Genomic DNA, 26,656 nt, shown 5'->3' on the forward strand with positions numbered 1-26,656 from the left:
ACTATTTGCATGAAATTCTGTTTAGTGAGAGAACTTCAATAAATGATTTAAAAAACATTAATCAGCCATAAGGTTAGGCGAATGAATCACAATTGACAGTAAGAACGTTTACCAAAAGAACTTGTAAAGGAAGCTCAAGGTAAGGAAATTGCCACTGTACTGATTGGGTAGAAAAACACAATCACAGTTTTAACAACATGTGATTTTGCCATTGTTTTTTTTTAAACTTTCATTTATTTTTAAGGAGTGGGAAATTTTAATACAAAATTGAATACCATTGAATATGTATAGTATACAGACTTGTTGAATATGGTAGCAGCTAGTAACCTGTTACTATTAAGCACCTGAAATGTGACTGGTACAAACTGAAATGTGCTATAAGTATAAAGTACACAGTGGATCTTTAGATTTTGTTAATTTTTATATGGATTATACATTAAAATGATATTATTTTGGATATACTGGGTTAAATAAAATATAACTGATATTTTTATCAGTTTTAAATGTGGCTACTGGAGGATTTAAAAATTACATGTATACAAATTTCTGGATTGATTGGCTGGTAAGATTGCAGGATAGAAGGACGTGAGCTCATCCCTTCTTTCAAAAACACCCAAATCACAACTAACTGCTGAACAACCATCAACCAAAACAAAAACAAAACAAAAAAACACTAGAAACTTCCAAAAAAGATACCCTACATCCACAGACAAAGAAGAAGCCACAACAAGACAGTAGGAGGGGCACAACTGCTACAAAACTGAATCCCATACCTGTCAGGTGGGCAACCCACAAACTGGAAAATAATAATACCAGAGAATTTCTCCCTCAGGATTGAAAGTCCTGAGCCCCATGCCAGGCTTCCCAGCCTGGGGGTCTGGCAAAGGGAGGAGGAGCCCCCAGAGAATTTGGCTTTGAAGGGCCATGGTGTTTGATTGCAGGAATTCCACAGGACTGGGGGAAACAGAAGCTCCACTCTTGGAGGGCACACACAAGGTCCCAGGCACACCAGGACTTACAGAAAAAAGCAGTGACATCATATGACTCTGGGCCAGATCTACCTGTTAGTATTGGAGGGCCTCCTGCTGAGGTGGGGGGCAGCTGTGGCTCATGGTGGAAACAAAGACACTGGCAGTGGCAATTCTGGTGAGTACTCATTGGCATGAACCCTCCTGGAGGCCACCATTTCCTCCCCAAGGCCTAACCTGACCCAACAGCCTGTAAGCTCCAATGCTGGGACACCTCAAGCAAAACAATGAAGAAGGCAGGAGCACAGCCACAACCATCAGCCAACCGGCTGCCTAACGTCTTCATGAGCATGGCCCTGCCCACCAGAGGGACAAAACCCAGCTCAACCCACCAGTGGGCAGGAACAAGACCCTTCCACCAGGAAGCCTGCATAAGCAGCTTAGACAGCCTCATACACCAAGGGGCAGAGAGCAGAAGCAAGAACTACAATCCTGCAGAATGGAAATTGCAATCACAGAAAATTAGACAAATGAAATGGCAGAGAAGTATGTCCCAGATGAAGGGACAAGATAAAACCCCAGAAGAACAACTAAGTGAAATGGAGATAGGCAATCTACCCAAAAAAGAATTCAGAGTAGCGACAGTGAACATGATCCAATATCTTGGAAAAAGAATGAAGACACAGATCAAGAAGATGCAAGAAATGTTTAACAAAGAACTAGAAGAACTAAAGAACAAACAAACAGAGCTGAACAATACAATAACTGAAATGAAAATTACACTAGATGGAATGAATAGCAGAGTAACTGAGGGAGAAGAACGGATAAGTGAAAGCCGGAATGGTGGAAATCACTGCTGCAGAACAGAATAAAGATAAAAGAATGAAAAGAAATGAATACAGTCTAAGAGACCTCTGGGACACCATTAAACACACCAACGTTTGCATTATAGTGGTCTCAGAAGGAGAAGAGAGAGAGAAAGGACCCAAAAAATTACTGGAAGAGATAATAGCTGGAAACTTCCCTGACATGGGAAAGGAAACAGTCACCCAAGTACAGGAAGCACAGAGTCCAAGGCAGGATAAACCCAAGGAGGAACACACTGAGACACATAGTAATCAAATTGACAAAAATTAAAGACAAAGAAAAAATATTAAAAGCAGCAAGAGGAGAACAACACATAACATACAAGGTAACTCCCATAAGATTATCAGCTGATTTCTCAGCAGAAACTGATTCAGCTGATTTCTCTGCAGGCCAGAAAGGAGTGGCATGACATATTTAAAGTGATAAAAAGGAAGAACCTACAACGAAGAATACTCTACCCAGCAAGGCTCACATTCAGATGCAAGAGAGAAATCAAAAGCTTTACAAACAAGCAAAAGCTAAGAGAATTCAGCATCACCAGACCAGCTTTGCAACAAATGCTAAAGGAACTTCTCTAAGTGGGAAACACAAGAGAAGAAAAGCACCTACAAAAACAAACCCAAAACAATTAAGAAAATGGTCATAGGAACATACATATCAATAATTACCTTAAATGTGAATGGATTAAATGCTCCAACCAAAAGACACAGGCTTGCTGAATGGATACAAAAACAAGACCCATATATATGCTGTCTACAAGAGACCCACTTCAGGCTGGAGTAGCAATACTCATATCAGACAAAATAGACATTAAAGACTGTTACAAGAGACAAGGAAGGACACTACATAATGATCAAGGGATCAATCCAAAAAGATAAAACAATTGTAAATATATATGCACCCAAAATAGGAGCACCCTAATATATAAGGCAAATACTAATAGCCATAAAAGGAGAAATCAACAGTAACACAATAATAGTGGCTGACTTTAATACCCCACATTCATCAATGGACAAATCATCCAGAAAGAAGACCAAAAGAAACACAGGCTTTAAAACACAAATTAGACCCGATGGACTTAATTGATATTTAGAGAGCATTCCATCCCAAAGCAGCAGAATATACTGTTCCAAGTGCACATGGAACATTTTCCAGGATTGATCACACATTGGGCCACAAAATGAGCCTCGGTAAACTTAAGAAAACTGATATTATATCAAGCATCTTTTCCAGCCACAATGCTATGAGATTAGAAATCAACTATAATAAAAAAAAAAAAACTAAAAAAAACACAGTTTGAGGCTAAACAACATGCTACTAAACAACCAATGGATCACTGAAGAAATCAAAGAGGAAATAAAAAAATACCTAGAGACAAATGAAAATGAAAACCTGACAATCCAAAAGCTATGGTAAGCAGCAAAAGCAGTTCTAAGAGGGAAGTTTATAGCAATACAATCTTACCTCAGGAAACAAGAAAAATGTCAAATAAACAACCTAACCTTACACCCAAAGCAATTGGAGAAAGAAGAATAAACAAAACCTGAAGTTAGTAAAAGTAAAGAAATCATAAAAATCAGAGCAGAAATAAATGAAATAGAAATGAAGAAAACAATAGAAAAGATCAATAAAACTAAAAGTTGCTTCTTTGAAAAGGTAAACAAAATTGATAAACCTTTAGCCAGACTCATAAAGTAAAAAAAGGGAGCGGGCTCAAATCAATAAAATTAGAAGTGAAAAAGGAGAAAAGTTACAACAAACATCACAGAAATACAAAGAATTGTAAGAGACAACTACAAGCAAATATATGTCACTAACTGGACAATCTGGAAGAAATGGACAAATTCTTAGAAGGGTACAGTCTCCCAAGACTGCACCAAAAAGAAATAGAAAATATGAAAAGACCAATCACAAGTACTGAAATTGAAACTGATTAAAAACTCGCAGGAAACAAAAGTCTGGGATCAGATGACTTCACAAGTGAATTCTATCAAACGTTTAGAGAAGAGTTAACACCTCTCCTTCTCAAACTATTCAGAAAGTTGCAGAGGAAGGAATACTCCCAAACTCATTCTACGAGGATACCATCACCCTGATACTAAAACCAGACAAAGACACCACAAAAAAAGAAAATTACAAGCCAATATCACTGATGAACATAGACACAAAATTCCTAAACAAAATTCAAGCAAACCAAATCCAACAATACATTAAAAGGACAACACAACATGCTAAAGTGGGATTTATCCCAGGGATGCAAGGATTTTTCAATATCCGCAAATCAATCTGTGTGATACACCATGTTAACAAATGGAAGAATAAAAACTATATGATCATCTCAACAGATGCAGAAAAAGCTTTTGACAAAATTCAACATCCACTTATGATAAAAAAGAAAAACTCTCCAGGAAGTGGCTATAGAGGTAACCTATCTGAACATAATAAAGGCTATATATGACAAAAATACAGTTAACATCATACTCGATGGTGAAAAGATGAATGCATTTCCTCTAAGATCAGGAACAAGACAAGGATGTCCACTCTTGCCACTATTATTCAACATAGTTGTGGAAGGCCTAGTCATGGCAATCAGAGAAGAAAAATAAATAAAAGGAATCCAAATTGGAAAAGAAGAAGTAAAACTGTCACTGTTTGCAGATGACATGACACTACACATAAAAAATCCTAAAGATGCTACCAGAAAACTACTAGAGCTCATCAATGAATCTGGTAAAGTTGCAAGATACAAAATTAATACACAGAAATCTCTTGCATTTGTATACACTAACAAGGAAAGCTCAGAAAGAGAAATTAAGGAAACAACACCATTTACCATTTCATCAAAAAGAATAAAATACCTAGGAATAAACCTACTGAAGGAGACAAAAGACCTATACTCTGAAACTATGACATGTTGATGAAAGAAATTGAAGATGACATAAACTGATGGAAAGATATACCATGTTCTTGTATTCAAAGAACCAATATTGTCAAAATGACTATACTACATAAGGCAATCTACAGATTCAATGCAATCCCTATCAAATTACCAATGGCATTTTTCACAGAACTAGGACAAAAATTTCAAAATGTGTATGGAGACACAAAGACCCTGAGTAGCTAAAGCAATCTTGAGAAAGAAAAACAAAGCTGGAGGATCAGGCCCCCTGACTTCAGACTATACTACAAAGCTACAGTCAACAAAACAGTATGGTACTGGCATAAAAACAGAAATATAGATCAATGGAACAGGCTAGAAAGCCCAGAAATAAACCCACAGACCTGTGGTCAATTAATCTATGACAAAGGAAGCAAGACTGCACAATGGAGAAAAGACAGTATCTTCAATAAATAGTGCTGGGAAAACTGGACAGCTACATGTTAAAAAAAAAATGAAATTAGAGCATCCTTTAACACCATAGACAAAAATAAACTCAAAATGGATTAAAGACCTAAATGTAAGACCGGATACTATAAAACTCTCAGAGGAAAACATAGGCAGAACACTCTCTGATGTAAATTACAGCAATATCTTTTCTGAGCCATCTCCTACAGTAATGGAAATCACAAGAAAAATAAATAAATCCTAACTGAACTCTGAAGCTTTTGCACAGCAAAGTAAACCATAAACAAAACGAAAAGACAACTCACAGAATGGGAGAAGATATTTGCAAATAATGCAACCACCAAGGGATTAATGTCCAAAATCTTCAACAGCTCATGCAGCTCAATATCAAAAAAACAGGGCTTCCCTGGTGGCGCAGTGGTTGAGAGTCCGCCTGCCGATGCAGGGGACACGGGTTCGTGCCCTGGTCCGGGAAGATCCCACATGCCACGGAGGGGCTGGGCCCGTGAGCCATGGCTGCTGAGCCTGTGCGTCCGGAGCCTGTGCTCCGCAACGGGAGAGGCCACAACAGTGAGAGGCCCGCGTACCGAAAAAAAAAAAAAAATCATTAAATTTCAAAAAAACAAACAACCCAATCAAAAATTGGGCAGAAGATCTAAATAGACATTTCTCCAAAGAAGACAAACAGATGGCCAAGAGGCACATCAAAAGATGCTCAACATCGTCAACTATCAGAGAAATGCAAATCAAAACTACAATGAGATATCACCTCACACTGATAGGAATGGCCATCATCAAAAAATCCACAAATAAAGCCTGGGAAGGTTGTGGAGAAAAGGAAATCTTCCTACACTCTTGGTTGGAATGTAAACTGGTACAGTCACAATGGAGAACAGTATGGAGGTTCCTTAAGAAAATAAAAATAAAGCCACCATGTGATCCAGCAATCCCACTCCTGGGCATATATCCGGAGAAAAACGTGGTTCAAAAGGATACATGAACCCCAATATTCATTGCAGCGCTGTTGACAATAGCCAAGACATGGAAGCAACCTAAATGTCCATGGACAGATGAATGGATAAAGATGTGGTACATATATACAGTGGAATATTACTCGGCCATTAGAAAGTATGAAATAATGACATTTGCAGCAACATGGATGGACTTGGAGATATCATACTAAGTGAAGTAAGTCAGACAGATAAAGACAAATACCATGTGATATTGCTTATATGTAGATTCTAAAAAAAATGATACAAATGAACTTATTTACAAAACAGAAACAGACTCACAGCTTAGACAACAAACTTAGGGGTTATGGTGGACACGTAGCAAACAATGGAGCATAGGAGACATACAATAAGCACCCACATGCACGGACCCCAGCAAGTGAGCAGCCTTTCTCTCCAGGATTAAGCCTTGGAAGATTGAAACTTTATGTTTATTTCATTTAAACTGGGCACAAATAAAGGATTTGAGGGAGTCATATAAATATTTAGTCCATAGAGGAAACTAACTATGAGAAATGTCTTCAATATAAATACTCTCTGGTAGTTCATAAGCAAAAAATAATCTGAGAAGCTTTTGAAAACAAAGATAAGAATAGCTCATACTCAAGTAGAGTTCTGCTAAGCCTTAAAATTTCCCAAGATTTTTTTCCCTAAGACTTAAGCATGAATTCTAACAAAATTATATCTAATTTTTGTAAGTTAAAGCAATAATATAAATTTAAAAATAGAAAAAAATGCATCTCCAGAATGAAGTTCAGTTTCCCAGAATGAAGCTCTTTCTTATCTGTGTTTAGGTCATTCTATGCTGTGTTTGAAGGCAAAATTGATCTGATAGGAATCCCTGTGTGTAGATTCATTTTTCCATCCAGGGCTTTTGCATCTCCACTTCAAAATCCAGGCAACCATTGTTTCTGCACAGAAAAAATTACCTCCAAAGACTATACCTTATATCGTGTGCTAGATGTTAGCAAATGCAAAGAAGGTGAGTACAAGTTCTCAGTGTCACTATCCATGGCATAATTTGCATTATTCTTTAAAATGTAAACTTCACCCGGGATTCCTTTCCACTAGAAATTTAAAGTGAGAAAGCAATAAGGGCAGAAAGTTAGGGTGATGGTAGGATATTTTTGTTCTGATTTTTGTACCGCTTTCAAGCTCCCAGTTGTTTCAGTGTTGCAAAACTTAGTTACTGTTAGGTAAAACCATACTGATATTTCCCTGTGCTATTTTGGATAATATAACTTTAGGTCCTTCATGCATTTTTTAATTGGATTATTTATTTTTTTGAGTTGTGTGAATGCCTTGTATATTTTGGATGTTAATCACTAATGGGATATGTGGTTTGCAAATATTTTGTCCCATCCCATAGGTAGCCTTTTCATTTTTGATGGTTTCCTTTGCTGTGCAGAAACCCTGTGCTCCTTTTAGATTTAGGGTAAAATGAAAATAGTTCCCAGAATACTTTGTGCATCCCAACTTATCCAGCTGACATTTTTCTAACTTTTTCTACCCTAGAAAATGGTAAATAAAAATAAGTATATTTCAGGATGTCTCTGAAAGAAGAATTGACTCAAACACGAAATTTGGAGTCTACCTTATTTTGCTCACCTACTTCATGTTGGAGTTAGTGTGACTAAAGAGAGAAAAACCTCTTCAATAAATTCTCAGTCCATAGACATATTACTGCCTGAAACATGAAGGTATATGGTTGTAACTTTGTGTTCAACAGCTAAGCTTTACATATTTAAAATAAACACCAAAGTGATGAACAACAGACATCAATTGACTGGTTACTAGGAGAAGTTTAAACTTTATTTTTGTTCAAAAGTGATTAGATGTTATAATCTTCCCTTACCCTGACCCTCCAATTAGTATTCAAAGCCAAATTTGCACTTCTTTTTTAACTTAAAAAGCTTTATTTTCAAGGAAATCTTTTCTGAGAGGTATGTGTAATGAGGAAAATGATTTATCCCGATTGTCTGTTAAAACTTGTTTTCAGGAAAACCCGCGTACATTTCACTTCCTCATTTTCTACATGCAAGTCCTGAAATTACAGAACCTTTTGAAGGCTTAAGTCCAAATGAAGAAGAACATAGCACGTACTTAGATGCTGAACCTGTAAGCAACTACATAATTGATCTGATTGGTTTAACATTGTTTTCTAAAAATGAAGGGAAAATTATATTATCTCTATTTTCTCAATCACATTTATTGATATTTATTACATCAAAATCTTGATAAATTACTTACTTTTACCTCAATGAAAATTACATTGATCTCTTCCTATTGTTGCTTATGAAATGTCACAGTAATTCTATTCTAGTTTTTTAGCATGTGGAATTTTATAGACTTTTTAATTGTTCACAGGTCAGGGAGAGCAATGATGGAATGATTCTAACTGGCTTAAAACAATTTGGTATAAATTACAATTTTATGCTCATTTTATACATAACTACAAGCATTGCTTTTATGAATTGACACTGTAGATTACAAAGGATTATAAGAGATTTTATGGGTATATGTGTATTTGAGGCAAGATCTATTATACTTAGCGTCAGGAAAACATCTATTAAATTTCCTATAGTGTAACAGTTTCACCTTTTAATTTATTTTAATATTCTCCTTTTCAAAATTTAAATGACATGCCAGAATTTTAGCAGGCATGTTTCAGTTTAAATAATGATAGAAGTAGTATTATAATTATACTGATGAAACACAGGTTCTGGCTGATATATAGTTGAACATGCATAGCTCAGGATTTAAATTGACTGTATGAGTTCTAGGTATCAGTATTGTTGTTGTTGTTGTTGATCCTCCAAAACCAGATCAGAAAAATATCACAAATCTAACGAAAGCTTAGACACGAGGCTGGGAAAAGGAATTGTGTGTGTGTGCATGTATACGCATATGCGTATACATCTGTATATGTACAGGCATATACAAATAAAATTTAATTATGGAGAGTTATGTATGTGATATTTAATATGTTCAATTAATTATTTAATAAATTTCGTAAGTTTCAAGTAGTACAGTTTCACCTTAGGTTCTACATAACAGTAAAAATAAATTTTGGATTTATAAAAGACATTTTTTTTTAAAGGAAGTTGGTAATTATTTTAGTTTGTTCTCTTTTTAGGTATCTGGATTTACTTTATGATTTAAAAAACAGCTGCAGATCAATATACTGGTTAAGCCAGCAAGAAAAATTGAGTGAGTCTCTTGAATGAGCTTCATTATGATTTTTAGTATTTTCTTGTAAGAATATGAGTATATCTATGAAAGGAAGGGGAAAGAATATAAAATGTCAACTTCTCTTTGGCTTAATGTCATTAAATAATTATGAAATGCTTGTAACTTTCATTTGTAATTTAGAATTATATATATTTTCTATTGAACTGGTATTTACACACATTTTGGAATGAGTATATGGTGGCATTGCTCATTTTGCTAGCTGTCCAAATATTTCCATGACAATAGTTTCTAGAATTCATATTTTAGTTTCCTGGGCATAATTTGTGAAAGGGAAAATATATGCTTAGAAAGAGTTAATCTAATTAGAAATCTGTATTAGAAAGATTTATAAGAGTGAAACATGTCTGAGAAACATCCATATTAAAATTTAAATGATTTATTACAGGGAACAAAAATTAGTTGCAAGAATAACTAATTTCTGAACATTCATTTACACTAGTAATTACTAACATTTCTGTTGTACATGTGTAATGTATTAGTATAAATTTTCATAATTATTTTCAATGTATATAACAGAGCATTAAGGGGTCTGACACAGACTATATGATGCCTATTCTTTGGCTTAATGAGGTATTTTTTAATCTATTAGTCACTAAAAACAGTAAACTTCTTTGTATATAGAAAAAGCTTTTGATGTTTGAAAATTGAATAAATATGTATAGTATTTGAAGTTGTATGAGTTTCCATTACCCATATGGACAAGTTCATATATTATTAATTATATAATTAATTATTTTGAGAGAACCAAGACACACAGAAATTTCAGGATTATGTTAGATTTCAGTGTTTTTATTTTAGAAAGACAAAGTACTTCCTATCACTTAAGATTATTTTCATAATGCATCTATTAAACACTATTTCTTGTCATACTGCCTGTGATGGGAAAGAGTCAGGCAAATGTGAAACTCCAAATAACTCAATGTGAATTCTGAACTGCTAATAAAAGCCAACCAAGTTTATAAAGACCAGGTCTGAGTAGGTATAGGCAGTTTATCTATTACCTGACAAGATATTTTTAGTGTGAATCATGGAACTGATTAGGCACAGAATTAGGAAATGCATTTCATAAGCCTTTAGAGGAAGGAAACTGTTGATATTTGCCATTTCCCTCTGTCACTAGGAAACATCATTTGGAAAACTGGAAAATATTTCTGTAAGACCATTGTATTGATCAGTGAAGCCAGTGTATTGAAAACTGCTATATAACATGTTTAAAGGGAAGAGGATTATATTTCTCTCTCTAAATATTCCACCTTGGCATTTATTACCTTGTTTGACATGCAAAAGGACTTCCATTGGTTTGTCTTACAGATAAAGACGACTAAAATGTATGCAGTGTTTTGAAAAAAGACCGATACGTAAGTGGAGGGTTTTGACTATTTTGCTCCACTAAACTACCCAAGTAATGCTAAAAATTATTAACTTGATTACAGACTGGCACCATTTGGTGATAAGAAGAGAGCAATGTTCATAAATCAAGTGACTGGAAAAATAAACCTCCTTGGTCTGGTAGAAATGATCTTAATGAGTGTTGGTGTGGTGATGTTTACTGCTTTTACAATTTTATACTGTGCATGAAGATCAAAGTAAAATAAGTATATAACAAAAATTATATAGAGCTTCAATAACATTAGTTTATATATTAGCTGTTTTCATTTTATCAAAAAGAGGTTATAAATTAGGCTGCAAATATTTCTGAACATATCTGGTCAACTAATGTTTTTAATACATCCTTGAAGTTTTGAGATGCTTAATGTAAGTTAAAATATAAATGAAGGCTGAATGAGTAATAAGGCCTATTAATATCAAGCATATCACTAGATTACATGTTTATTCTGGGAGGAATGGGCTAAAATATGAAATTGTCTCCCTTGAAAAGTTAGAATGTTGCACAAAAGCTATATATGTGCTAACTTTTCATTTCTTGATTATTTCTAGCTAATTATTTTAGAAATCACAAACAATTTATTATGTCACTGACTAGGAAAGGTTATGTAAAAATGAAAATGGTAGCTATTTCGGGAGACTGAAATTTACAAGAGAAAAGAAAATAAAAAGCAAAATTAAATAACCTAGAAATTAATGAGAAATAAAAACTCAGTAAATGATAGAGATAAAATAGGATAAATATGCTATTTTAAAATGAAGATAACATATTAATACAGAAACAGGATTTTAGCATATAGACATGCTGTCCAAAATCACGGCGTGCACCCTATATGTTTAAATGTGGATGCCCTGACAAATGATTACAATTCATGAACTAAAACTGAATACAACAGTACAAGAAAATAGAAGAAAAACAATGTTCAACGCAGGAAAACTGAATTACTCAGAGTTTACAGGAAAAAATCAGGTAACTGTGGACAGTAGGAGTTTTAGCAAAACTGTAGAGGCGGTTCAGGCCTCTGTGCTTTAGACATTACTGCCTGTGGCCCCTTGTACATAGAGGAATGACTGTCTGACCTTATCTCCCTTAAATGGAAGCCTTTCTTTAATAAACATACGTTGAATAAGTATGGCCTGCTGGGGGTAATTTTCCACTTAACCATAGTTTCCATCCTCCCTCCCTTCCTAGGAACCTCAAAAAATATATACAAAAAGAAAAAAAATATATATATATATATACAATCAAAATAAAAGCAATATACTTAGTATGAAAATCACAACTTCAAAACAAGTCTTACCCTACTTCCAATCAGATTGCTGACTGTAAGCTGTCTTATACAGAAATTCTGGAGCTGCCACTGATAATTACTGACCTTCTTTTATGCACCAAAATTATGCTATTTTACATGAATTATCACAACTAATCTCTAATAAAATTTTATGTTTCCAATAGCCAGGGATTCATCGACAACCATTCTATTTGAGACATTCCAGAAAATTTAAAATTTTAACAGTGAAAAACTGTCCATTTTCAAAATGTGAATCTAATCTAATATTAAAAAAATAAAGTGGAACATTTGGAACAATATTTGTGAGTATGTGAGACTGAGAGCTTGGGCCTAGGAAGGCAACTCAATCTTTTGTTCTGATGCTTTCTGCCTATATTTATTCACTAAAATAAGGACTGAACAATTCTGCCTACAATCCTTTGAACAGAATATATTCAAAATGCTAATCTAATATATTCACATTATAATGAAGGAAATACTGCATCACCTTTAAAACCTGTCATTAGTCAATTAACAGATAAGTTATGATTAAACAAAGTAATTCATATGACTGCTTATATAATAGATAGAAAAGATTATCCACTTAAAAGCCAAATTACAAAAAAACCTTGTTCTAGTGGGAAAATATGTTTTTCAAAATGAAGTATAGTAGTTGTAAACATTTTCTGATACTATTCTCTACTAAAATTATATGATCTATTTCATCAGTGCTTAATGAGCCCTGAATGTCCAGTATCTTGGGTCTCTATGTGGCTAAATTAAGGTGAAAGATTGAAAACTTTCTAGAGTGTCTTTGTCAACAAGTATATTGACTTGGCTTAAACATTTGACAGTTACAAAGAAAAGTTACTGCTCTTTACACAATGATTTGTCTCTTTTTTTCTTTACAAATAGAGAAGAACACTGTTCTCTGTAGATTACATGATTTACTAGATTTAGAAGAATCACAGGTATAGATTTCCTTAAACAAGCCTCAGTTTTAGTATTATTATAATTGTGCCTTTGGGCAGACTTTCACACAATTGAAAAAATAAGGAAATGGGTGTACAAGAGGAAATAAAGCAAAGATAGTGGAGCTAAGGTGTGCTTTTACTCAATGAATCACAAAGAGAGTAAGCCAATAGTCCTTTCAAAAGTAGCAGTATATACACTGCTAAATGGAGAATGGTCTGAAGGGACAGAAAAGAGCGGAAATGCTCATCCAGAGCAGATATAATGAGCTACCCCTCCTTATCTGGCCATGTGCAGCTCTTGAGAGCTGGGAAGCAGCCTTCCATGTATCCTGGAATGGGAAAATAACTGCCTTATCCATGAAGTTCATCAGAATTTTTCTCTGTAGCTTGAGAAACTGGGCTAACTTATAGAAAATATGATATCTTATCTATGTATAGAATTTGAGTATTACCTGTTTTATTTTTTCACAACTTTCTGATAAGTACTAAGTACTTACCTCTCTTCTACTTTCCAGGAAGCAAATGAGTCTTTACATTCATGCACCAAATACGTCAGGACCATTCTTAATATCGACCTACAAAATGAAGATTTGTATGTTTTATTTTTGCAAAACACACCTTATCTTACAGTTGAAGAACTGGGGGCACTTTTTTTGCACTGAGCATCAGCACATTTCTAAAGGATTATTAGGATGCCAGTGAAGTCCATACTTTGAACAAAAATAGGTACCTTTTAAAATTCAACAGGTACACACAACTGAATTGATTTAAGTTGCTATAGACTTCACTTATTCATGATCCCATTATTTTTACTTGGTATTGATTCACTAATTAATTCCCTGGTGGCAAATTTGACAGAGGAGTAGGCAATATAAACAAATCCTGGACCCTGAACTCTTGTCTTCCTCATCAAAGAGGAAATACCATTACCTTCATCAGTGCCCCTGCAACACACAGACCCCAGGACTGTCAGGACATTGCATTTCACAAGCATCAACTATTTTGAAAGACATTTAAGAATGGTAACCAAATGTTTGGCCTATGAACCATTTATTATACATTACTTAAGTTTCCTTCTCTATGGAATCCTTTGTACAGCATCAGTAGGCACTATAACCATGCTCTTTACAAGAATATGGCTTATATTTTTGTCAATGATTCTGCAAATGGACACGTATAAGGACTTTGTCATTTTCCATGTTCTGCAGCTCTTCTGGAAAACTGAGTAGATTTTGATCTTTTCACTCAGTTGCATACAACTTATGCTTGGCAACTTCAGAATGCTGTGCTAGTATTAAGAGATATAAATGATAATAAAGAAATTATTGTGTGGAAGAGTACAAAGTGTAGAATGTGCATTCATAGTTATTTGTTGTAATATTTCTTGCTTTCATAGTAACTGCAGAAAGACTGGTTTCATTCATTAAAAGATGTCTTTTCTTAAATCCCTTAAATCCCATCAGTGCTTTGCCTAGTTCCTGTTATGTCACAAAACAGTCTAATTTTATGTCTGAAGTAGCCTATTTGAACTTTTATTTCTTTATGCATCTATATTCCTTTCTGAAACATTTTCTTCTGAAACATTCTTTCTAAATTCAATCTTGACCACTAAGCTAATTTTTAAAGCAAGTTGGGGGAAAAGGAATAAAAGATACTTGGTTACAGCTTACTGACCAAGTATCTTTTATTCCTTGGTTTCATCCTTTTCAGCAGCAGGACTTAAGCTCTAGACTGTGAAGGATAACCCTACTTTCTTCAGCAGGGGTTCACTTTTGGCAGAGAGCATGAGTTCTCCTAAAAAGCTCCCCACAGAAAGTGAAGATGGACCACATTCTGTCTTATGTTTTACAAACAGAAATTTATAGGACAAAGTATTTGTAACTGATTTGTTTGGCTACTAAAATCAAGAATAATTCAGTCTCCTCATATTAGGTGCCACAGTAAATACTGAAAACCCCAAACCAAGATACCACCATTTCTGAAGGATCTTTGGAAAATCTGAAGATACTCAAAATATACTAATATAGTGTCCTTTCATTTAATTGGGAGGGGAAAAAAGTATCCTCCTAAGATATGGACATGTGAGATCCTAGACATCCTCTTCTGATACTTGAAAGTCTACTCCCTTTGCATTAGGATATTTGTGGACATGTTGATCTAGCAGGAATATAAAGGATACTTTTAAAATTCTTAAAATAAGTAGGGCTGAATGATGTAAAGTAGAAACTCTTCAAAAGGAGTGAGAAATTGCATATCCACCTCATGGTAGAACCATATAACCAATCAATGACTCAGATTTTTAAATCTTCATACAGAAATGAATCTCATAGTATTTATACATCAGGAAAAAGATTTTGACTTATGTGTCTTTAGTATATTTAACTAAATATATGTATATTCTAATCTTCATCATTCCTCACCATATTTTCTTTAAACTCTATAAATTATGAACAAGATGAAAGAAAATCCATACACAAACATTAGTGAAATACATTAAAAACACCCAGTAGAAAATATGACACTTTCTTTAAAAAATGATAGATTATTTAATGAAAAATATATTTGGACGTGTGTGCATGTGAGTGTGTGTGTGTGTGTGTGTGTGTGTGTGTGTGTGTGTATGTACGCACTGAGATGGGATGAGGCACTTTTGGAAATGCATTCAATGCATGACTTGTAGTTTGCCCTACAGAAAGTGTAATATAGCATCTGCAAAGGCGTTAACACAAATTAGAGAATCTATAGCATATTAAAATGGGTTAATGTTTACTCTTGCTGACAAGTACATGAAGAAAGAGAACAATGTACACAGCTTTCAGTTCTCAGAAAAAAAGAGGATTTCATTTCAGGAAAAAATGTAGCTATAGGCAAACTAGCTATCCCTGAAATTTTACACTTGTGAAGGTGCTGGATATTTGTGTTTAGATATAATCTGTCCCATTATCAATGTCTGATCTACACATTAATTATCTTTGGAGCTTCAGTTTGTTGCAGGTGTGTTACAACTCTCAGTTCAGTATTTCCGGTTGAAGTTCAGTGTAGGAGAGACACTGTGGCTGCTCTCTCTTTTTCTGCCTCTTCTGGCCCGTCTACAACTCTAAATAACCACTCCACTCACTCCACTTAAATGATCACTGTCACTTACCTTTTCTGCATACACTAACAGAACTACCTATGATTGTTTTTCTGAGTTATTTGCAGTGAGCTGAGCTAATGAACTAAAAATGAATTAGCGTTGAATATTGTTATGAAATACATATAGGCATACTCTGCTTTCTCCTTTCCTGACTCAAAGGTAGCTGCATTTTTAAATATTTGTGGACATAAAGACTTCCATGATTAGAATAATGATTTATTTTTCCTTTATAATTTTTGAATGTGTTTGACTTCAAAGTTGTTTGATATTGCTACTATAATTCTATATTAGCTGCTTTTGTCTATGCATGAATTATTGACATATTAACTCCAATTTTCTTTTCCCAACTGTTCTCAGATGCTAGTAAGCTTATGTGTGCATATTTCAGAAATGCTCTGTTCTACACACTCATGAAGAGGAATTGTGACATAGCTAGGAAAACATAAATGTTTTAAAGTTTTGTTTCTTTAATTCTGTGAAATCTGAGTCAGCAGCCTCAGAACACCTGAGAACTTTTTTAAAAACAGAATCTCAGATGCTAACCCAGACCTACTGAATCAGAATCTGTAGTTTAATAGGATCCTCAAGTGATTCACATATACAAAAAAAAAAATTGGAAAAGTCCTGATTTTAAGTCATACAGAAATTGGACCACCTATGTAACCGTTTTACTTGACTTGTTGCTGCTATTACTTTGATTTATCAAGGACATAAGAGAGCAAAGCTATATAAGCCTACTGAGACACAAGGAAACCCATCAGACTTGAAAATCTGCTATAAATATTCCACTAAGTTTTGTCGTTTGCCTTGTTGAGCCTGTAACTGGTATTTTCAGATAGTATTAGAGCTAATCTATATGGCAGGGTAGAAGATGAAGTGCTACTAACTTTATTGTCTCAATTTTCTGGAATATGTTATTTGATCTGCTTGACAATAATTTATGACAAATATTCATACTGACTGCATGTAAAGTAGGAGATAGTATCTCTTACCTGCCTCTGACCTAACACTGGAGATAGTCCCCAGAATTTATCTGAGATGGAAATTATCCACTGGAATAAAGGGACTCTTCAGCATCCAGGAGTTTTACATATCATATAAGTTATAAGGAATATATTAACAGCTATGGAGCTTTACTCTGGGCAAGATAATGGTCTGGATTGCTAGTTTGGAGGATGTCTAGAGTGGGATAAGGAGCGGGAGAAAAGGAGAAGCGTACAAAGATGAAGGCTTATTTCTAGAGAAGAATGAGTGTCTATACAGTTATAGAAGAATAAATAAGGCCAGTGTGGAGGAGAGAACTATCTAGGCTCAAAGAGCCAAGTTGACAGCTACTGTTCTTCTCTAATCCTACCCTCAGTCGACATAGTTGAGGACCACGGTCATTATGAAAAGATGGGTCTACATGAAAGGATAGGAAATAAGTGGTGGGTCGTTTTATAAACTCCACCTCCTAAATATTAAAGAGGAGAATTTAGTTATTGGAGACTTTGAGGAACCATCTTAAAATAGAAATCTGGATTGTGAGAAAGTATTAAATATCTTCAGATTTTGATAGAGACCAGGGAGCAGGATTCTAAAAATTTTCTTATTTCTGAAACTTTTTGGAAATATTAACATACGTTAATGTTGCACATTTTTCCATAGATATCTGAATAATCATTTAAAATTAAAGGTCCTATAAGATTGTGAGAATTATCTGTATTGATAGTCAGCCACTTCCTTTTGCCCATCCCCATTCCCTTCCCACCCAAGCCTGCCACCAGCACACATGTAGCATGTTTCTAGAAGTATAGGCAGGGGTATCAGAGGAGTAACCAACTGAATGGGCAGTTGAGTCATTAGGATTCAGAAATTTCTTCTACAAATAATTTCTTGCTGAAATGTGTTATTTTTCTGTATTATTTATATTTGTTGTGTTATTACTGAATATTTAGCTCTGGTTCCAGTTGAAGATGGCAACATAGGAAGATCCTGAACTCACCTTAACTCACGGACACTTCAAATCTACAACTATATAAGAAACAATTTTGTCTGAATAAACTAAACGCTAGCTGAGCAATTCCTGCACATAGAGCAAGTGAGAAAAATCCACATCAAAGCAGGCAGGAGAGGTTGAGACACAATCTTGTCAAAAATCCCACCCCCAGCATGGCAACCAACATTCAGGAGGAGACTTAAAACCCGTATCTCTTCCCAGAGGAGCAAAGAGTTTGAACCCTACATTGAGCACCTTAACTTTTAATATCTGCACCTGAAAGATGAGCCCCCAGAACATCCAGCTTTCTAAGCCAACAGGTCTTGCATCCACGAGACCCACAAGGGTATAACAAACTGAGAAATGACTCTTAAAGGGCTCACACGCTCAGATTCACCTGCCCCAGGAGCAGGTACAAAAGTAGCAGAACAAGAGACACCCAGATTGTATATGAAAGAGGATCATTTGCTAACCTTAAAATGTCAGACTGAGGGGCAGGCATCTCACTTAACACACATACAGGGGCCTGCTGGGATACTTTCTGGGACAGGGGCTGGTGACACCATCTTCACACTCTTCCTCTTCCTTGTTCCCTACCCCCACCGTGGACACCATGCTTATGCTCTCCCTCTGCCTCACTCCAGCCAGCAGATGCCAATTTCACATTCTCCCTCTGCAGTGCTAAGGAGAACCTGTATCTCAGAGAGGGGAGCAAATTTACATGAATTTGGTGATTCTGCTCTTATATGTGGTGCCGTGATTTTGAAGGCTACTTCCCAGGGGATACCCCTTAACTGCCTGACTCTAGAGGCCAGATGGCCTTGTGTTCCCAAGTCTCATGGGACTGTGACAAATTAGAGAGACAGTCCTTGGTTGACTACCATCCCCAGGCCACTGCACAGAAAACAGACTGAAACACCCCCATTCTTTCTGTGACAGAGGCCTATTTGTTTATCCTGGAGCTTTGCTGAGGGGCAGACTTCAGGAATGGCACACATTTAGAGGTCTACGGAAATACTCTCATGGAACATAGGCTGGTGAATGCCAGCTCAGTTCTCTTTGTCTCACCGCAGCTCACTGGTATCTCCCAGAAAGGAGCTTATTCACTTGGCTGAAGCCCTGATTTTTGCAACCGCCACCCAGGGGAACACCTCTGGAATATCTGTCTTTGGTAGCCAATGGTGCTTACGATTGTGGTCCCACAGGATAGTATGAATTTGCATATTTTAAAAGCTGCAGCCTGAGGTCTGGCTTCCAGTCAGCTTGAATCTAGGTGCTCACTGAACTCCTCTTCTTTGGGACACTATAGGTCTTGTACACCCTCAAATACTTGCAGCCATTAAAAATAAAACAGGCTGCTTGGACAATCACAGATATGTGAGAGACAAACAAGAGCTAGGGCACGAATGAGTGATATGGTTCATTTCCTGCACAAGATCACTCCTTCAAGACTGGAAGAGGTGGCTATTTCATCTAATGCACATAAACCAGCACAGAGAGTCAAGCAAAATAAAGAATTAAAGGACTATGTTTCACAAAAAGAACAAGATAAAACCTCAGGAAAAAAAACCTTAATGAAATGGAGATAAGTAATTTACCTGATAAAGAGTTCAAGGTAATGGTTGTAAAGATGCTCACCGAACTCAGGAGAACACAATGAGAACTTCAACATAGAGAGAGAAAATGTAAGAAAGTATGAAATAGCAGTCACAGAGCTGCAGAATACAATAACTGAACAGAAAAATACACTAGATGTCTTAAATATTATAGTAAATGAAGCGGAAGAAAGAATCAATGAACTCAAAGACAGGGCAGTGGAACTCATCCAGTCAGAACACCAAAAAGAAAAAACAATGAAAAAACTGAAGATAGTTTAAGGGACTTATGGAGCAATATCAAGTGGACTAACAGTTGCATTATAGTGGTCCCAGAAGGAGAAGAGAGAAAGGCGCAGAGACTTTATTTGAAGAAATAGTGAATGAAAACTTTCTTAACTAGGGGAAGGAAAGAGACATCCAGATCCAGGAGCACACAGAGTTCCAAATAAGATGAACCCAAACAGACCCACACAAACACACATTATAAAACATCAAAAGTAAAAGACAAGGAGAGAATCTTAAAAGCATTAAGAGAGAAACACCTTGTTCCATACAACAGAATCCCCATAAGACCATCAGCAGAACTTTCAGCAGAAACTTTGCAGTACTGATGGGAGAGGCATAATATATTCAAAGTGCAGAAAGAAAAAAAAAATCTTCCAAACAAGAATACTCTACCTGGCAAAGTTATTATTCAGAATTGAAAGAGAGATTTAAAATTTCCAGGCAAGCAAAAGCTAAAGGAAGAAATTACCTTTGAACCAGCCTTACAAGAAATGTTAAAGGGACCTTTTAAGATGAAAGAAGGGTGCTAATTAGTAACAGGTAAACATATGAAAGTATAAATCTCACTGGCAAAGGTAAACATTATATATGGTAAAGCTAGTATGAAGTTTAAAAGTCTAAAGTAGTAAAAATAACCATAACTACAATAATTACTTAATGGATATATAAGATAAAAACATGTAAAATGTGACATCAAAAACAAAATATTAGGGGGAGAGTGAAAATGTAGACCTGTAGGATGTGTTCAAACTTAAGTAGTTATCAAGATAAAATAGACCAATATAAACATAAGTTGTTATATGTAAGCCTCATGGGAACCACAAAGCAAAAACCTATAATAGATGGACAAGAGAAAGAGAAAAAAAGCTAAGCTTACCACTAAAAATGTCATTAAAACAAAAAGGAAGGGAACAAGAGAAGAGAGAGAAACTACAAAATAGTCAGAAAACAATTTACAAAGTGACAGTAAATACATATCTATCAATAATTACTATAAATTTAAATAGACTAAATTCTCCAATCAAAAGCAAAGAGTGGCTAAATGGATTAAAAAGAAAAAGGTTCATCCATATGCTGCGAGCAAAAAACTTACTTCAAACATAAGAATGTATACAGACTAAAAGTGAAGGAATAGAAAAACATATTTCATGCAACTGGAAAGCAAAAGAAAGCTGGGGTAGTTATGCTTATAGCAGACAAAAGAGACTTTAAAACAAAGACTGATAGAGACAAAGGAGAGCATTACATAATAATAAAGGGGTCAATCTAAAAAGGATGAAGCATTGTAAATATTTATGCATCCAATACAGGAACACCTAAATACATAAACTAAATATTAACAAAAGTAAGTGGAGAAATAGTCAGGTATACAATACTAGTAGGAGAATTTAATATCCTAGTTACATCAATGTATAGATCATCCAGACAGAAAATCAATAAGGAAACATTGGGCTTAAGTGATAAGTCAGGCAAGATGGACTTATATATGGATATAGATATGGATATGGATATACATATAGATATAGATAGATGTAGATAGAACATTCCGTCCAAAAGCAGAATACACATTCTTCTCAAGTGTACATGGATCTCCAGGATAGATCATATGTTAAACCACAAAACAACTTTTAATAAATTTAATAATACTTTAAGAAGATTAAAATAATATCAAGCATCTTTTCTGATCACAATGGTATGAAACTAGAAATCAATTTCAAGAACTAAACTGGGAAATTCACAAATATGTTCAGATTCCACAACGTGCTACTATCCCAATGAACAACCAATGGGTCAAAGAAGAAATCAAAAGAGAAATCAAAAAATATCTTGAGGCAAATGAGAATTTGTTTCAAAATATGTACAAAATACCAAAATTTATTGGACAGCAAAAGCAGTTTTAAGAGGGAGTTCACAGTGATAAATTTCTACCTCAAGAAACAAGAAAAATCTCAAACAACCTACCCTCACACTTCAAGGAACTAAAAAAAGAAAAAAAAATGAACTCTTAAGTTAGTAGAAGGAAGGAAATAAAATCAGAGCAGAAATAAATGGAGACTAAAAGAAAATAGAAAAGTTCAATGAAACTAAGAGCTGATTTTCTGAAAAGAGAAATAAAATTGACGAATATTTAGCTACATACACCAAGAAAAAAAGAGGATCCAAAAAAAAAAAAAACTAGAAATGAAAGAGAAGACATTACAGCTGATACCACAGAAATACAAATGTTCCTAAGAGGCAACTATTGACGATCATATGTCAAGAAATTTGAAAACCGAGAAGAAATGGATAAACTCCTAGAAACGTACAAACTGCTAAGACTGAATAATGAAGAAACAGAAAAACTTAATAGACCAATTACTAGTAAAGAGATTGAATCAGTAATCTAAGACCTCTCGCCAAACAAAAGTTCAGGACCTGACAACTTCATTGGTGATTAACACCAAACACTGAAAGAAGAAATGACACCAATCCTTCTAAGATTTTTTCAAAAAATAGAAGAAGAGGGAACACTCCAAGCTCATTTTATGAGGCCAGCATTACCATGATACCAATACTAGATAAGGAAGCCACAACAAAAGAAAATTACAGGTCAGTATCCCTGATGAACATAGATGAAAAAATCCTCAATAAAATATTAGCATAGCAAATTCAACAACACACTAAAAGGATCATACACCATGTTCAGTGGTATTTATTCCAGGGGTCCAAGGATGGTTCAAAATATTCAAATCAAACCCTGTGATATACCACACTGACAAAATGAAAGATAAAAATCATATCACCATCTCAATAGATACTGAAAAACATTCACAAAAGTCAACATCCATGTATGATAAAATCTCTTAAAGTTAGAGGGAACTTACCTCAACATAATGACATATGTTGCCATATATGACAAGCCCACAGCTGAAATGAAACTCAATAGTGTAAACATAAAAGCCTTTCCTCTAAGACTGGGAATAAGACTAGGGTGCCAACTCTTACCTCTTTTATTCAACATTGTATTCAAAGTCTTAGCCACAGCAATCAGACAAGAAATAAAAGGTGCAAAAATGAGGTGAAAAACCTGCACACTGAAAACTGTAAGACAATGAAGAATGAAATTGAAGAAGGCAGAAAGAAATGGAAAGATATTCCATCCTCATGAATTGGAAGAATTAATATTGTTAAAATGTCTGTAGTACCCAAAGCAAACTACAGATTCAACACAATCCCTATCAAAATTCCAATGGCATTTTTCACAGCAATAAAGCAAATAATCCTAAAATTTGTATGGAACCATAAAAGATCCTGAATAGCCAAAGCAATTTTGAGAAATAAGAGCAAAGCTGGAGATATAATGAACCCTGATTTCAAACTATATTACAAAGTTATAGTAATCAATACAATATGGTATTAGCATAAAACAGACACATATATCAATGGAACAAAATAGAGAGCCCAGCAATTAACTCATGCATATATGATTGTCTAATTTACAACAAAGGAGACAAAAATATACAATGGGGAAAGGAGAGTCTCCTCAGTAAATAGTGCTAGAAAAATTGGAGAGCCACATGCAGATGAATCAAATTAGCCCACCATCTTACAGCATACACAAAAATTAACTTAAAATGGATTAAAAACTTGAATGTAAGCCCTGAAACCATAAAACTCCTAGAAGAAAACATAGGCTATAAACTCCTTATCATCATTCTTGGTGAAGATTTAATTTGGCAACAAAAACAAAGGCAACAAAAGCCAAAACAAACAAATAGAACTATATCAAACTCTACATCTTCTGCAAGGCAAAGGAAACCAATAAAATTAAAAGGCAACCCTCACAATGGGAGAACATATTTGCAAACTATATATGTAACAAGGAATTAATACCCAAAATATATACAGAACTCATGAAACTGAATAGCAAAAAAAGCAACCTGATTTAAAAATAGGCAGAAGATCTGAATAGACATTTTTCAAAAGAAGACATAAGGATAGCCAACAGGTACATGCAAAGATGCTCAAACATCACTAACCATAAGGGAAATGCAAATCAAAACTACAGTGAGATCTCACCTCACACCTGTTAGAATACCAACCACGAAAATGACAAGAGACAACAAGTGTTGGCACGAATATGGACAAAAGGGAACTCCTGTGTCCTGTTTTTGGAAATGTAAATTGTACAGCCACTTGGGAAATGGTTGGAGGTTCCTAAAAAAATTAAAAATAGAGCTACCATACTATCCAGCAATTCCATTTCTGGCTATTTATCCAGGGAAAACAAAAACACTGATTTGAAAGATATATGCACTCCTCATGCTCATTGCAACATTACATACAAAAACCAAAATCTGGAAATAACCTAAGCCTTCATCAGTGAATGAATGGATAAAGAATCTGATACACACACACACACACACACACACACACACAGAATGGAATATTATTCAGCCGTGAAACCTGAAGTCCTGCCATTTATGATAACACAGATGGACCTTGAGGGCATTATGCTAAATGAAATAAGTCAAACAGAGAATGACAAATACCATATGCTCTCACTTACATGTGGAATCCAAAAGAAAAAAGAAAACAACAAATTCATGAGTACAGAAAACACGTCAGTGGCTGTCAGAGGCAAGGGATGGGTGTGGGGGAAATGTGTGAAGGGAGTCTAAAGGTACAAACCTCCAGTTATAAAATAAATAAATTCTGAGCATGTAATGTACAACATTACGACTCTAGTTAATAATAATGTATTGCATATTTGAAAGCTGCTAATATAGTAAATCTTAAAAGTCTATCATAAGAAAAAATATTTGTAACCATTTACAGTGATAGCTGTTAACTAGACTGATTGTGGTGATCATTGTGCAGCATATACAAATATCAAATCATTATGTTATACACCCGAAACTAAGGTAATGTTAGACAGTCATCCTTAGGTATCTGCAGGGGACTGGTCCAGGACACCCACAGACACCAAAATTCAGGGGTGCTCAAGTCCCTTATATATAAAATGGTATATAGTACAGTTGATCCTCTATGTCCACCGTCCACACCCCCAGATTCAACCAACCACAGACTGAACTCCAAGTCTGATTGAATCTGTGGGTGGGAAGCCTGTGGATATGGAGAAGGGACTGTCTTCAATTACACAAGTTTTTAAAAGTGTATTCAGCTATGCTAATAAGAGTAACAAATAACAAGAATAGATGAAACTAAGTGTGAAAGGAAGAAGCTAGTGTGACTCATTAGATATAAAGTTTAGCATTTTTTGAAAAAAGCAAGGGGTGGAAATGTCAAGTACACAAGAGTCAATAAATCTGTAAGACATTACATTTGTAGGAGACACAGAGGTATCCTATTTGTCCCCTGTCCGTATCACACAGGGGAAAAAAAAAAAGTAAAAACTATGCTGTCCATCAGGTCACTGGTTGTCTGCTGCTGTGGCAATACTTGCTCCTGTTTCTCTCCAACGCAACAAGGGTAGAATTAGACACCAAGCACCTTCTGTATTTTGGACTCCCCTGCTCTTGAATCATGTGCCTCAGGATTCAGGTGTAGTGAGTCTTCTGCCTTGCTTGCACCCTGTCCAAAGTTTGGAAACTTACCCCATCTCTCTCTCTTAATTTCTCACTATGTATTTTAAACTGATTTTAAAATTACGGTATTCAACTATTTAAAGTTCTCTGAGATTTTTTTGTTCTAAGACCTCTGGGAAAGTGCCTCAAAGTGTATTTGGAGGCCACTACTGTGTCAAAGTAATTTCCTACCCAACTCTATAGTTATGTTGGGATCAAAAACAAATTTCTGTTTATTTAGAGTAAGCCAGCATGCAAAATACAAGGAAAATATTCAACACACTTGCTAAATAAACAAAAATTACAAATAGTGTATGCAGTATAAAGCCCAGATGGCAAATAAGTTTCTTTTAGCAATGGTTTGATTGTAGTTGCCTGAAATCATTTGGTTGAGAAAGACTGAAACTGGCTGAGAAAGATAAATAGACAGTTCAAGATCTGTGTAGACCAAAGGGCACGAACAGATAGCAAGCTCTATCATGAGAAATGTTAAGAGAAAAATCCCTGGACCTCTAGGGAAAGGAAAAGTCCCTAAAGGTAACTATGAAATGGGCAAGTTAATGTGTAGGTTTAACCACTGACATCAGTAAATGAGATAAACATTTATGGTCAAATAATTTAATTCACTGTCACACTGTAGAAATATTTACAAATAAAAATTCTCAAAGTTCAGCATATACTAATAGTAAGCTTCACTTTTAGACATTAAAGCTTCATGTTTGACTCACTTTTATATACCCGCTGGAGAAGATATTTATTATTGATGAAAATGTGCTTAAAGGACTAAAACAGGAGCCAGCGAACTTTTTCTGTAAAGGACCCGATAGGAAATATTGCAGGTTTTGCAGGTCATATGGCCTCTGTGGCAGTTGCCCCTACTCAGCTCTGTCATTGTAGCACAAAGCAGTCATAGGCAATACCCAACAAATGGGTGTGACTGTGTCACAATAAAAATTTATTCACAAAACAAAGGGTGAACTAGAATTGGCCCACATGCCAGTTTGTTGACCCCTGTAGC

General features: G+C 35.2%; 1 pseudogene; it reads left to right on the plus strand.

The window, feature by feature from the left end:
* Positions 1–11,021, plus strand: part of LOC112390455 (platelet glycoprotein 4-like) — a 47,331-nt pseudogene extending 36,310 nt beyond the window's left edge.
* The last annotated feature ends 15,635 nt before the right edge of the window (positions 11,022–26,656 follow it).

Source organism: Neophocaena asiaeorientalis, unplaced genomic scaffold (genome assembly GCF_003031525.2).
Source record: "Neophocaena asiaeorientalis asiaeorientalis breed wild unplaced genomic scaffold, Neophocaena_asiaeorientalis_V1.1 scaffold483, whole genome shotgun sequence".
Lineage (NCBI taxonomy): Eukaryota > Metazoa > Chordata > Mammalia > Artiodactyla > Phocoenidae > Neophocaena > Neophocaena asiaeorientalis.